Source organism: Cupressus sempervirens, chromosome 10 (genome assembly GCF_028749045.1).
Source record: "Cupressus sempervirens isolate cs-2001-9-10 chromosome 10, ASM2874904v1, whole genome shotgun sequence".
In the NCBI taxonomy this organism is placed as follows: domain Eukaryota; kingdom Viridiplantae; phylum Streptophyta; class Pinopsida; order Cupressales; family Cupressaceae; genus Cupressus; species Cupressus sempervirens.
The window spans coordinates 411844748-411859687 of record NC_143127.1 but is presented as its reverse complement, the minus strand read 5'-3'; positions in this window follow the sequence as shown (position 1 = coordinate 411859687).

Here is a 14940-nt window from a genome sequence, read left to right as displayed (position 1 = left end):
CGCGTATGTCTAGTGTATCCTTGTCTAATACAAAATGATACTTAGGAAGATCGCCTATGGGACCCAAGAAAATATTCTTGCATGTAATGCAAGTGTGAGGCACACAAACGTGTGATGAGCTAGCCAATGATGAAATAGCCCTAGCACCATCAACATGAGGAGGCTGGACTGACCTAGCTTGGGATATCATTAGGCTACTTAGCCTATGAATGGCTCTGATTGTTTGAGAGCTAGCCTCTACCATAATATCAAGATGATGGATTTGAGGAGGGGGGGAAGATATCAATGGGGGGGACAAAGGTGCTAGCTTTCTTCTATTGGGAAGAGGGTCCATCCTGAGGAGCTCCTAGTCCTACACCCATGTTGGGCTTCATGCTCCAATAGTTCACTTTAAGTTTTAACATAAATTCTGCATATAATTTTTTAAAGAAATAAAATGGCACATCTAAATTGCTATGTGGAGGGATATCAACAACCATCCACTAACGATCCCAAAAGTTTGCATGTTTGGCATCATTTGTGCACCATGTAATTGATAGTTTGGATTTGTTTGGGTTGACTGGTATACCCATTTTTGGGTTCACAAAAAGGCTAGCCAAATCCTCTTTGGTTATATTGAGGGCCACAACCTCATCATAGTCTAAACCATCATCAAACTCTTGTGCATTTCATCATGCCAACAAAGAGTAGCATTTTGTTGGTTCATAAAGGTTTCAATGTTATCAACTATGGTGTTTAATGTGAATAACATAGGAGCCAATGTGGGTACATTATTATATGTTCTTCACAAACCCCTCAATTTGGTGAAATTTTCATTTATCAAATCCTTGATTCGAGGAGGGCTTTGAGGGGGTAGAGGATCATTTGGTGGATAGTTTTATGGGGGCACTGGATCATTTGGTGGGGGGTTATGAGGAATATTATTCCCTACCTCAGTATCATCATTTTGATCAACCATTTCTTTTGAATTGCAAAACGTAATATATATATATATATATATATATATATATATATATATATATATATATATAAACCTTAATTTTAACATTTTTTTTCAAAAAACCCTAGATTCAACTAAAACTAACAAAACCATGATAAAATCTATTGAATTTACATTAAAAATGATTTTTTTTAATTAAAAAAAAAAACCTTTATGTCTGATATCCAATTTAAAATCCAATATCCAGTCTATGCCCTCAAATACTAATGTCAAAATAAGCCAAATATAGCCCATAGGTCTTTCATTTTTTTTTATATTGAGTCACAGGTATCGAATATCCAATATAATATTGGATATTCAATTTCAAAATATACTGCTAATGCTAGATATATTATATATTATATATATTTTTAAAAAAAACCTTTATGTCTAATATCTGATTTAAAATCCAATATTTGATCTGTGCCATCGAATACTAGTGTCCAAATAAGCCAAATATAGCCCACAGGTCTGTCATTTTATTTTATATTGAGTCACAGGTATCAAATATCCAATATAATATTGGATATCCGATATTAAAGAATATACTGCTAATGCTAGATATATTACTTTTATTATTATTATAATATATTATATTATTATAATAATATTATATTAAATGATATTGCATAATATATTATAATATTATAATATAATATTTTTATATTATATATTACATAATATATTATACTATTATAATACAATAATAATATTTTATATTATAGTATAATTATAATTATTATATTATTATTATAATATTACGTTATAGTAATATATATTTATTAAATTATAATAATATATTATATTATATTTTATATTATATTATTATAATTTATAATATATTATACTATTATAATAATATAATAATATTATTATAGTATAGTATTATTATTATTATTATATTATTATAATATAATAGTAATATAATTATATTATAGTATTATTATAATAATATTATGTTATAGTAATATATCGATAATATTGGATATTCGATATGCTTCGGGCTTTACTTTCCAGGTTTGGTAGCTGGATAGGTGGAAAAAAGTTAGAGCGGATTTTGAAGTGCTTTTAGATGTCTTCAAACTCTATTTTTTCACATCACCACTTTCTGGCACACCATGATCCTGCACATACCCTCACTCCCCTTCTCATTTATTCTAAAGTATTTCTAACAATTGGTATCAAAGCCATTTGTTGATTTAGTTTAAAGGTACTAGAAGCAGGATGATCAAGATGTCCAAGAGAGAAGTTTCCAAGCTCAATAGAGATAATTTTTCTATATGGAAAAGTTTAATGTAGTTGCACCTTGGATCAATAGGTGATCATGCACAAACCTCAATTGAAGTGGAACATGTTTATCTAGCTAGTGTCCCTACTGTAGAAGATATGAAGAAAAAGACGAAGCATAATTAGGCAATGCTAGAGATTGCCTCTATCCTCAACTATGTTGAATTTGATGACATCAAGGGATGTAACTCTGCATTCAAGATGTAGAAAGCCTTGATAGATATTTATAGAGGGGATTAGAATTTCCAAAGAGAAAAATGAGAAAGACTTAAAGGAAAGTTTGATGACTTGAGAATGGAGGAAGGTGAGAACATTTCTCAATATCCCTCTAGAATAAAGGAAGTAGTGAGTGCAATAAGAAGTTTGGGTGGTTATTTAGATGATGAAAATATCAATAGAAAATTGTTAAGAACCTTGCTCCCCATCTATGCTATTAGAGTTTCAACCATCCAAGAGTCAAGACTTGTACCAAGAAACAAGCTAACTCTTGAAGGTATAGTGGGAAGACTTACTGCATTTGAGTTATCCAACTTTGATAACTATAGACTTCAGAATCTTGAATCTACTTTCAAGACCAAGCTATTGTTGAAAGACATTGAAGAGGTAAAACCAAAGAAGAAGAAGAAGAAAAAGACAAAATATGCATCTAGTGACAACAACATAGATAAAGAAGATGTGGAACAATTAGAAGCATTTTTGGCTAGAAGATTTCATAGAGGCAAAGGTAACCTTCCTATCTTTTTTTTTAATTGCAATGAAGTAGGACATATTGGTGCAAGATGCAAACAAAAAAAGAACTATAGAGAAGACAACAAGAACAAGAATAAAAGAGAATATGATAGTAGAGATTACAAAGACAAAGGAAAAAAGTGCTACATTGCTGAAGAAGAGATTTGTGATGAAAATGATGATGAGGTAGTCTATGTAGCCATGAAAGATGAGTTAGATGAAGACGAGGCAAAAACAATAGTAACCTGTGTAAACAAAAATGATAGATGGATCATAGACAGTGGATTCTCACATCACATGATAGGAGACAAAAGTAAGTTTGTTACCTTTACTCAGTATGATGGAAATAGTGTTAGATTTCAAAATGATGCTCCATGTCTAATCAAAGAAAAAGGTTACATTAAGCTTATAGAGAAAATTTCATGTGATAATTCATATTATGTTGAAGGATTGAACTAATATCTACTAAGTGTGTCACAGTTAGGCAATGTAGGATGCAAAGTAGAATTTGGAAATAAAACTGCCAAAATCTATGATACTGATGGAAATTTGATAGGAAAAGGAGACCAAAATAGGAGTAATCTATTTTACCTAGATATTGAAGATGCAACTTGTCTTATTGTTAGACTTGATGATGTGTGGCTATGACATAAAAGGCTATGTCATGTCAACTTTGATAACCTAATTAGCATCAGCAAAATGAAGAAAGTTAGAGGTTTGCCTAAACTAAAGAAGCCTAAAAATATAATGTGCAAACAATGTCAGCTAGGAAAGATGACAAAGTCAAGTTTCAAAAGCAAAATCTATACTTCCTAAGAAGTAATAGAGTTGGTGCATACTGATTAATGTGGCACAAAAGATGTGCAAAGCTACAAAGGAGACAAATATATAATGTTGTTTGTGGATGACTACTCTAGGATGATTACTGTCATGTTCTTAAAGAAAAAATCTGATGCATTTCACGTTAGAATTCTTTAGAATAACTAAGAGGGGGGGGGGGGGGGGTGAATCAGTTATTCAAGGTCCAAATGCCCTATTAATACCTTTTTACTACTTTTAATAAATCCATACACTTTTCATCCATCCAAACTTAAATCAATCATATAAGCAAGTTACAGTAAATCAACATGCAAAGATAAAACATGCAAGATCAACACTTGACACAATGATTTATGTGGAAACCCAATTTGGGAAAAACCACCAATAACATGCTACTTGATTCTCACTCTTCTCAAGTCATGCCCTGTTAAAGGCTTACAACACACTGTTAAATGTGACCTTGTTAGAGGATTTCACCAAACTGTTAGGAATGGGCCTGGTTAAAGGTCTTTAGAACATTCTCTTGGAATGTCACCCTGTTAAAGGATTTATCTTATGGCTATAAAACCAACCTAAGTCCATAGGATTTAAACTTACTGTTACAATTGCTAGAAAGTAACGATAATGGTCTATTGATCTGATATAACTTACAACATACTTTGCAAATTTTAGATCACACTCTTAGTTCAATCCTTATGCTTGACTTCAATCACTTCAGCTCTGTCTTCTTGTCTTCCTCTCAAGCTTCATCTCCTTGAGTCTTCTTACTCATTCTACCAATGCAAACATCCTTGTGGTCATCTATCCAAACAAAATTCTTGTGTTGTCTTCTCCCTTAGTACCTTCTTCAATACTTCATGCTTTTATGCTTGACCACCTCTCTCTCTCTAATTTTAGCTTGTGTCTTCTTAAATAGAAATCTATTTTTCCTTTACTACTCAATTCTCCCTCTCCAATTTTAGGGTTTCAAAATGGATTAGGTAGGATACAATGTATCTACCCCATATCTTGCTCTCTTCTAGAAACTCCACCAATTATATCCTTAAAAACATTCTACATGGTGTTCTGTGCCACCAGCTCATCATTCTTATCTTCCTTTTAATTCACATATTTCTAGATAACAACCTTGTCAGCTTAAATCTAGCGAATCTTCGATTTCCAAAATAATGCAACAACTCGGCATTATTGAGTTACTAATGCTCAACATCTCTGTGTTACTCGGCACCTATACTTGCTCGGCACTTGGTTTTGCTCGGCACTTGGTTTTGCTCGATACTTGGTTTTGCTTGGCACTTGAAGTTTACTCGACATTAACTAGGAATTTTCTCGGCTCTTACTAGCTTGCTCAGCGTCTTCTCTCTAATGAACTTAGTTGAGCTTTACAAAAGACTTAGCTAAAGCCTTAAATCGTTGATATTTTCTAGTGTGCCCATTCTTTGTATCTTATAGTATGTCATCAAATACACTTTTTCATCAATGGCTTAGCTGATCCTTGTACTTTATTACAACATCGTAACTTCAACCTTTCTCTAGGTGTTCTGGTTACATCTTATTGATTGCCTCCTCCTTAACAATCAACTAATTGATAGTATCTGGATCACTAAAGCAATTGTCATTCCTGCAAGTAGCAAGTTTGACATCAATGACAAAAAAATGATTGAGGACATTCTTTACTAGTTCCATATATTATTCCAACAACTTTACTTATGATCATTTCAATCATTTTCAGCATTTCAAATGTTTAAGTGGTATTTGGCCAGGGTTTAAAAGGAAATAGGAAAGAGTCTAAAGTGCCTAAGATCAGATAGAGGAGGAGAGTTTACATCAAAAGAATTTGAAACATTCTGTAATGATAAAGGAACTAAAAGACAAAGATTAGCACCTAGAACTCCCCCACATAATGACATTGTAGAAAGGAGGAATAGATTAGTGATAGACTATGTCAGAACATTAATGATGGAGAAAAATGTTGCTCTAAAGTACTGGAGAGAAGTTGTTAGTATTGTTGTCTACACCCTGAATCAAGTACAAGTTAAGAAAGGTACAAATGTAACACCTTTTGAATTATGGTATGGTCACTCACTCAATCTAAAACATTTCAAAGTGTTTGATTGTAGATGCTACATTCTTAGAGATTCTAGAAATGACAAGTTTGATGTAAAGAGTGATGAAAGCATATTCCTTGGATACTCCACTAGAAGTAAAGGATATAAGCGTTTAAATACTAACACTAACAAGATTGTGGAGAGTGCAAATGAAAATTTTGATAAGGATATAGAAGTTCAAGTTGATGAAACAAAGAAATTAGAAGAGTATAGATACTTTTTGTACTTCTATGAAGGAATGCCTACTGAGGAAGAAGCTACCAATCAACAACAAGTTTTAGTATTAGTTGAGTCACAACTAATGAATGTCAAGTTGCATTCAGAAGACAAGTTGCAAAGTGAAGATAATGCACATTCTGATTCTGAAATCAATACACATGAAAGAGATGTGCACAGTGAATCCAAATCTGAAAGACCAAATATGGAAACATGGATAGAACCAAGGCTATCCAAGTATGTGAAGAGGCATCATCCTAAATTGTAATAGATTTCCACAATCCATGCTATTCTATGTATCCTTTTGGGTGTGATTGTGTGTTATTTTAACAGTATCAACATTTTGGATCATACTCAATGATACATCATCAGGATGAGAGAGCTAAGAGAACATAATGATAGGTTGCAGACTTAAGAAAAATAAAAAGAGAGAGGTGGGTGGGGTGGCAAGGAGGGCAGCATGTAGGTTGAGGAGGAAAATAATTAAGAAAGAAGGGGAAGAAAGATAGAGGGGAGGGCTCAGATAAAGAAAAACATGAAAATGAATGAATAAATAAAAGAAAAAAGACGTTATAATAATAAAATACATTATAACAAAAGATAATAATTGAAGAAAAACAAGTTGAAGCAAAAAAATTGATAATAATAATAAATGATAAATAGCTCACCTAAAAGAAAATAAACTTTTAATGATATATATATATATATAAGAAGAAGAAGAAGAATTAATAAATAAAATGACAAGAAAAGAATTTTAAAAAAAAATAAGTGAATGTATGTACGTATGTATATATGAAAATAAAATATGAGCATATATATATACAAACACACAAAAAAAGACAAGTAAAAATAGATTACTAATAATGATAGATATACTAATAAACAAAAGAACAAAAATGAAGAGATAAGTGAGTGTGCGAGTGTGGGCATATATGTAAATATATAAAAGCATTTAAAAAAATATACCAAAAATATTTTTGGTATATTTGTTTAAATGCTTTTATATATTTACATATATGCCCACACTCGCACACTCACTTATCTCTTCATTTTTGTTCTTTTGTTTATTAGTATATCTATCATTATTAGTAATCTATTTTTACTTGTCTTTTTTTGTGTGTTTGTGTGTGTGTGTGTGTGTGTGTGTGTGTGTGTGTGTATGTATATGTATATGTATATGTATATGTATATGTATATGTATATGTATATGTATATATATATATATATATATATATATAGATATATATATATATATATATATATCATTAAAAGTTTATTTTCTTTTAGGTGACCTATTTATCATTTTTATTATTATTAGTTTTTTGGCTTCAACTTATTTTTTCTTCAATTATTATCTTTTGTTATAATGTATTTTATTATTATAATGTCTTTTTTCTTTTATTTATTCATTCATTTTCATGTTTTTCTTTATCTGAGCCCTCCCCTCTATCTTTCTTCACCTTCTTTCTTAATTATTTTCCTCCTCGACCTATGTGCTACCCTCCTTGCCACCTCACCCACCTCTCTCTTTTTATTCTGCTTAAGTTTGCAACCTATCATTATGTTCTGTTAGCTCTCTCATCCTGATGATAGATCATTGAGTATGATCCAAAACATTGGTGCTATTAAAATAACACACAATCACACCCAAAAACATACATAGAAAGGCATCATCCTACTAAACAAATTATTGATGACAAGGAAGCCAGACCAACGACAAGGAATAGACTAAGGAATAAATCATGTCTTTCGAGCAAGTTTGAACCCGAAATAGTGAGAGATGCACTGCAAGATGATAATTGGTGTAAAGCTATGGAAGAAGAGATTAAGCAGATATAGAAAAACAAAACCTGGACTGTAGTTCCAAGACCAACTGATAAGAATGTGATTGGTACCTAGTGGGTATTTAGAAACAAGCTAGATGAAAATGGTGAGATCATAAGAAATAAGGCTAGACTACTCTATAAAGGTTATGCACAAGAAGAAGGATTGGACTATGGGGAAACATTTTCCCTTATTGCAAGAATGGAAGGAGTAAGAACCTTACTTGCATATGCTACCTATAGAAGTTTTAAAGTCTATTAAATGGATATAAAGTCTTCTTTTCTAAATGGTATACTGGAAGAGCAAGTCTACATAGAAAAATCAGAGGGATTTGTTGATGACAACAACAAGGATATAGTTTGCAAACCACATAAATTACTCTATAGTTTGAAACAAGTTCCTAGAGCATGGTATGAGAGACTTCACAAATATCTAGTGAATATAAGATTTGAGAAAACAAATGACAATAGCAACCTATATATCAAGGCAGGAAAAGGTAAAGACATTTTGATATCTAAAATCTTTGTTGATGATATAATATTTGGAGGAAAAGATGCACTATGCAAAGATTTTGCTGATTAGATGAAACATGAGTTTGAGATGTCAATATTTGGAGAAATCAAATTCTTCATTGGATTACAAGTACATGAACTGAAACATGATATATTTGTGACCCAATCAAAGTACAGCAAGGAGATACTCAAAACATTTGGCTTAGAAGATTCAAAACCAGTCAATACACCAATGGTAATGGGACATAAGTTATCCAAGAATGATGAATCAGCTGAAGTAAATTAGACAATGTACAGATCGATGATTGAAATGTTGTAGTATGTTGTACACAGTAGACCAGACATTGCATTATCTATTGGAATAGTGGCAATATTCCATGCAAACCCAAAAGAGAATCACCTTATGGCAGTAAAAAGAATATTGAAGTACCTAAAAGGAACAGATGACTTTGGCTTATACTATAAGAGGACTAAAAACTGTGAGTTGAAAGCCTACACTAATGCAGATTAGGGAGGTAATATTGATGATAGAAAAAGCACGAGTGGAGGAGAACTCTTCTTAGGCAAAATATTGGTCACTTGGATTAGCAAAAAGTAAAGTTGTACCTGACAAGCCACAACTAAAACTGAGGATGTTGCTATTGCTATCAACTACACCAATATTGTATGGATCAAGCACCTTTCGAAAGGTATGGATGAAGAGATGACTAAACCTATCATACTCTATTATGATAACACAAGTTCCATCAACATACCAAAGAATCATGTGATGCATGCCAAAATAAAACACACTACAATGAAGTATCACTATGTAAGAGAATTGGTGGAAGACAAATGAGTGAAGATGGAATATGTCAACTCAAACGAACAAATTGTTGACATCTTCACAAAACCATTACCTAAAGATGCATTTGAATATCTTAGAGGTAAGTTAGGAGTGATAACCCTATCCAACTGATGGGGACACAACCCAAGAACATAATGGACACAATAGAAAAGGGGAAATTACATTAACTGAGAAAATAATCTAGTACAATAGTATAGAGAAAATAAATTTCAAAACATGCCCTAAGGGCTTACAATAGCATAAATCTGGAGAGAATTTCTCCTTTCAGTACCTCCTCTCAAACTCCACTCCGAACTGCCTTTTACAATGCCAAAAATCTCCTTAAATAGACCCCAGAGAGTTAAGGACCAGGAGTACATTCTAGAAAGTTCTAGTAGGCATCCACCGACCAAATAGAAGGTTCCAAAAGTTGCGTTAGAAGTCGGTGCAAATGTAGAAGAATCCAAAACCGGTAATCGAACTTCTAGGAGGCATGACTTTTGAACCGTAGCTTCGATTGACGAACCATTTACATTTTCGAAAAGCTCTCAAAGCACTCTATAGCCCTATGGACCAGCTTTGCGTGTACCCCATTTTTTGGCCCTTTTTGAGGTAATTTAATGGCCCTAACCTGACTTTGAAGCATTCTTAGGAGGTCTCCAAAACACAAAAAATTGCAATAACTTTCAATACGTGGGGCCTTTTGACCTGATTCTTTTTCTGGAATGCTCTAAATCACAATTACAATCATCTGGCCAATTCACACCTTCTAGGTCACCCAAATGGTGGCCAAATTGCATGCTCCTATTTTTTCAGGATTTTCTAGCACACTGATAGTTGACCTGTGAGAGTTGGAACCTTTATTTGACCCAAATGGGTATCTAAAAATGAAAAGACATGAAACAGAAACTAATTCTAAGTACATTTTTTTGGGTGACACAAGATTGCCCTTATACCTCTGGATGCTCCTGCATCAGACACCCAGGGTAGATTGAAAAGTGACCCTGTCACTTTATGAATGGTAGAGGAAATCCCAAATGGGAAACCTCAGCTACTGAAATCCAAGTTGAGTCCTCGATCAGTCATCCTTTCCATTTGACCAAATACTCTTCATACTGCCTGTTTTTGGTACTCCTACCCACACGATGATCTAGAATGTCTTCTATCTCCTCCTTCTTAGAAGTAGGAATTGGACATGGCTCTAACACCAGCTCCTCATCTGCACCATCATCATGATACTCTGTTAAATCTGCAATGTTGAAAATGGGAGAAATGTGAATACCATTTGGCAGCTCCACCTCATATGCATTTCTTGAGTCATGTTTCTCCAAAACTTTGCAGGGACCAAATTTCTTCATTTTCAGCTTGTTGTAAGTACCGGCTAGAAATCTTTCTTTTCATAAGTGCACCATGACTAAATCCCCTACTTGGAATTCTTTATGTCTTCTCCTTTGATCAACTCTAGCTTTATACTCTTGATTCATCTTGGTAATGTGTGCTCCATACTGGCCTATATCAGCCATTGCATGTTCCATCAAGGCCATGGGAGGACATAAGTATGGATTTTGGTCTTGGATTGCCAAGGACACAAAGGGGTAATGACTCAGTATTCGTGGTGGTTGATATGTTCTCCAAAATGGCACATTTTATTCCATGCCACAAAACTCATGATGCTGTCCATATTGCAAACTTGTTTTTCAAAGAGGTGGTAAGACTATATGGTCTTCCAAGGAGTATAGTTTCTGATAGAGACACTAAATTTGTGGGGTATTTCTGGAGGACATTATGGAAAAAGTTGAGAATAGACTTGAAATTCAATACCACGCATCACCCGCAGACTGATGGCCAAACAGAAGTGGTAACCAAAAGTCTAGGAAATTTGCTGAGATGTTTAGTTGGGGATAAGCCCAAGGGATGGGATTTGATTCTACCACAGGCAGAATTTGCTTATAATAACTCTATAAATAGGAGTACTGGAAAATCACCATTCCAAATTGTATATGGTAATAGCCCAAGGACTGCACCAGAATTGAGGAAAATAGAACAAGAAGAGAGGACAAGTGTTGAAGCTGAGGAATTTGCTGAACATATCAAGTGTCTACATGAGGAGGTTCAAGCACACATTACCAAGATGAATCAAGAGTATAAAGCTAGGGCTGATCAAAGGAGAAGACATAAGGAATTCCAAGTAGGAGATCTAGTCATGGTGCACTTACGAAAAGAAAGATTTCCAGTTGGTACTTACAACAAGCTGAAAATGAAGAAATTTGGCCCCTGCAAAATTCTGAAGAAACATGACTTAGGAAATGCATATGAGGTGGAGCTACCAGAAGGTATTCACATTTCTCCCATCTTCAACATTGCAGATTTAACAGAATATCATGATGATGGTGTAGATGAGGAGCTGGTTTTAGAGCCATGTCCAATTCCTGCTTCTAAGAAGGAGGAGATAGAAGACATTCTAGATCATCGTGTGGGTAGGAGTACCAGAAACAGGCAGTATGAAGAGTATTTGGTCAAATGGAAAGGACGGCCGATCGAGGACTCAACTTGGATTTTAGTAGCTGAGGTTTCCCATTTGGGATTTCCTCTACCATCCATAAAGTGATAGGGTCATTTTTCAATCTACCCTGGGTGTCTAATGCAGGAGCATCCAGAGGTATAAGGGAAATCCTGTGTCACCCAAAAAATGTACTTAGACTTAGTTTCTGTTTCATGTCTTTTCATTTTTGGATACCCATTTGGCTCAAATAAAGGTTCCAACTCTCATAGTTCAACTATCAGTGCGTTTGAAAATCCAAAAAAAATAGGAGCATGTATTTGGGCCATCATTTTGGTGACCTAGAAGGTGTGAATTGGCCAGATGAATGTAATTGTGATTTAGAGCATTCTAGAAAAAGAATTAGGTCAAAAGGCCCCACGGTTTGAAAGTTATTGCAGTTTTTTGGGTTTTGGAGACCTCCTAAGAATGCTTCAAAGTCAGGTTTGGGGCATTAAATGACCTTGAAAAGGGTTAAAAAAATGGGGGATGAGCAAAGCTGGTCCATTGAGCTATAGAGCGCTTCGAGAGCTTTTCGAAAAAGTAAACAGTTCGTCAATCGGAGCTACGGTCCAAAAGTTATGCCTCCCGAAAGTTCGGCTACCATTTTTGGATTCTTCTAGATTTGCACCGACTTCTAACGCAGCTTCTAGAACCTTCTATTTTGTCGGTGGATGCCTACTAGCACTTTCTAGAATGTACTCCTAGTCCTTAACCCTCTGGGGTCTATTTAAGGAGATTTCTGGCATTGTAAAAGGCAGTTCGAAGTGGAGTTTGAGAGGAGGTACCATAAGGAGAAATTATCTCTAGATTTATGCTATTGTAATCCCTTAGGGCATTTTTTGAAGTTCATTTTCCTGTACTTTTTGTACTAGCTTATTTTCTCAGTTAATATAATTTCTCTTTTCTGTTGTTTCCATTCTGTTCTTGGGTTGTGTCCCCATCAAGTGGTATCAGAGCAGGTTTTCCTGAGTGTGTAGACAGAGCGCCGACTGTGAGGTAGTTTGCACCAGGACTGTGTGGTTGTGGGTTCGAGTTAGAAGATGCCTCCACAAAGAGAGCATGGTAGAAGAGCCAGAGCTATTAATCCTTAGGAGGTTAGAGCCCTCCAGAGGTAGGTACAAGCATTGCAAGAGGAGCTTTGTAGAGGAGCAAATATTGCCGCAGGTGACAATAGTGAGGATGACAATGAAGAGGAAGTAATGGGACCAAAAGAGGAAGTTGACGGGGAAGTTCTAAATCCTATAGAGGAAAGGCTTTTTAGGGCCATTACTAAGTTTGGGAAAAGACCTACAATTGAAGTGGGTATATTTTCAGGAAATCTGAAACCAGATGAGTTGATCGATTGGATCAATGGACTAGAAAAATACTTTGAGTATGAGGATATAAGGGACCCAGATAAGGTTAAGTTTGCAAAGGCCAAACTGAAAGGCCATGCCAAAATTTGGTGGCAAGAGGTTCAACTGGAAAGACTTAGAAGAGGAAAGGAGAAGATCACAAGATGGGATCGCATGGTGGACAAATTGAAGAAGTAGTTCATTCCTGTGGACTACGAGCTTGATCTATTTAAGAAGATGCATGGGTTAAAGCAAGCAAGAAGATTAGTCCAAGAATATACAGAGGAATTTTACTGACTCTTGATTAGATCAGGGCATGCAGAAGAAAATAAGGAGAAGGTTACTCGTTATATCAGTGGATTGAGACCTAGCATCCAGGAGGAATTAAGTCTAGTAAGAATGACCAGCGTTGAAGAGGCATACCAGTTTTCCCTACGAGTTGAAGAGAAGCTGAATAAAAGGTTTGAAGGAAGACAAAGAGGGCATGGTCAAGGAGGAAGGGGAAGCGGTAGATCATCTGGAGGCCGCAATGAAACTCAAAATAAAAATGAAGATGTGGGTACTAGCAAAAACTAGAGGAATGAGGGTTTCAACTTCTCCCATGATCAAGACTTTAGAAATCAAAGAGGAAGAGGTAGAGGACGTGGACAAGGAAGAGGAGGCTTCTTTGGTACCTATTTCCATTGCAATGAGGAAGGTCATCGTGCCTTTGAATGCCCTCAACGACAAGGAAGGACAGATAGGAGAATTGAGGGCCAAGCTAGGGTTGCTCATGTGAATGAGGATGCACAATCATCACATTCAGAGGATGCAGAAAGAGGAGAGACCTTGGTAAATGAAAGAGTCCTACTAAGCGGTGAAAATGAACCAGGATAGCGAAGGAGTTTGTTTCGTACCAGATGCAAGTGTGAGGATAAATGTTGTGACATGATCATTGATGGTGGTAGCACTGATAACCTAGTATCAGAAGAGATGGTCTCTAAGTTGAAGCTCAAGAGGGAGAAACATCCCCAACCCTATCAGATTTCTTGGGAAAAAGATGATCATAAGGTCCTGGTAAGTGAACAATGTTTAGTAAAATTTGAAATTGGGAGTTACCATGATGAAGTTCTCTGTGACGTTATTTCGATGGATGTTTTCCATCTATTTTTGGGTAGGCCATAGCAGTTTGATAGACATGCAATACATGATGGACATGCAAACACATACTCTCTGACAAAGGATGGAGTTTGCCACAAATTGAAGCCCATGAAAAAGGAAGGTGAAAAGGTATGTAGCAGTGCTAGGATTTGTCTTGTTGATGGAAGGAAGTTTTTAGATGGCATGAAACATTAGCATATGTGCTATGCTTTGATTCCTAGGAAAGATAAAGAAGGTAGTAGTGAAATACCATCTGAAGCTTCAGATTTACTAGGGGAATTCAGAGATATTATCTCTGATAATGTTCCAGATGGATTGCCACCAGTAAGGCAAATCAATCATCAGATAGATCTGATTCTAGGAGCTAGTTCGCCTAACAAGGCTGCTCACAGGATGACTCCTACTGAAACAGAGGAGCTAAATAGATAGGTTTAGGAGCTGTTGAGGAAGGGCTTGATTCGAGAGAGCCTGAGTCCATGTGCAGTACCTGCAGTACTTGCACCAAAGAAGGATGGAGAGTGGAGGATGTCTACAGATTCTCGAGCTATAAATAGGATAACCATCAAGTACCAGTTTCCTTTACCAAGGATGGATGATCTTATGGACTACTTGAGTGGAGCTGAGTAC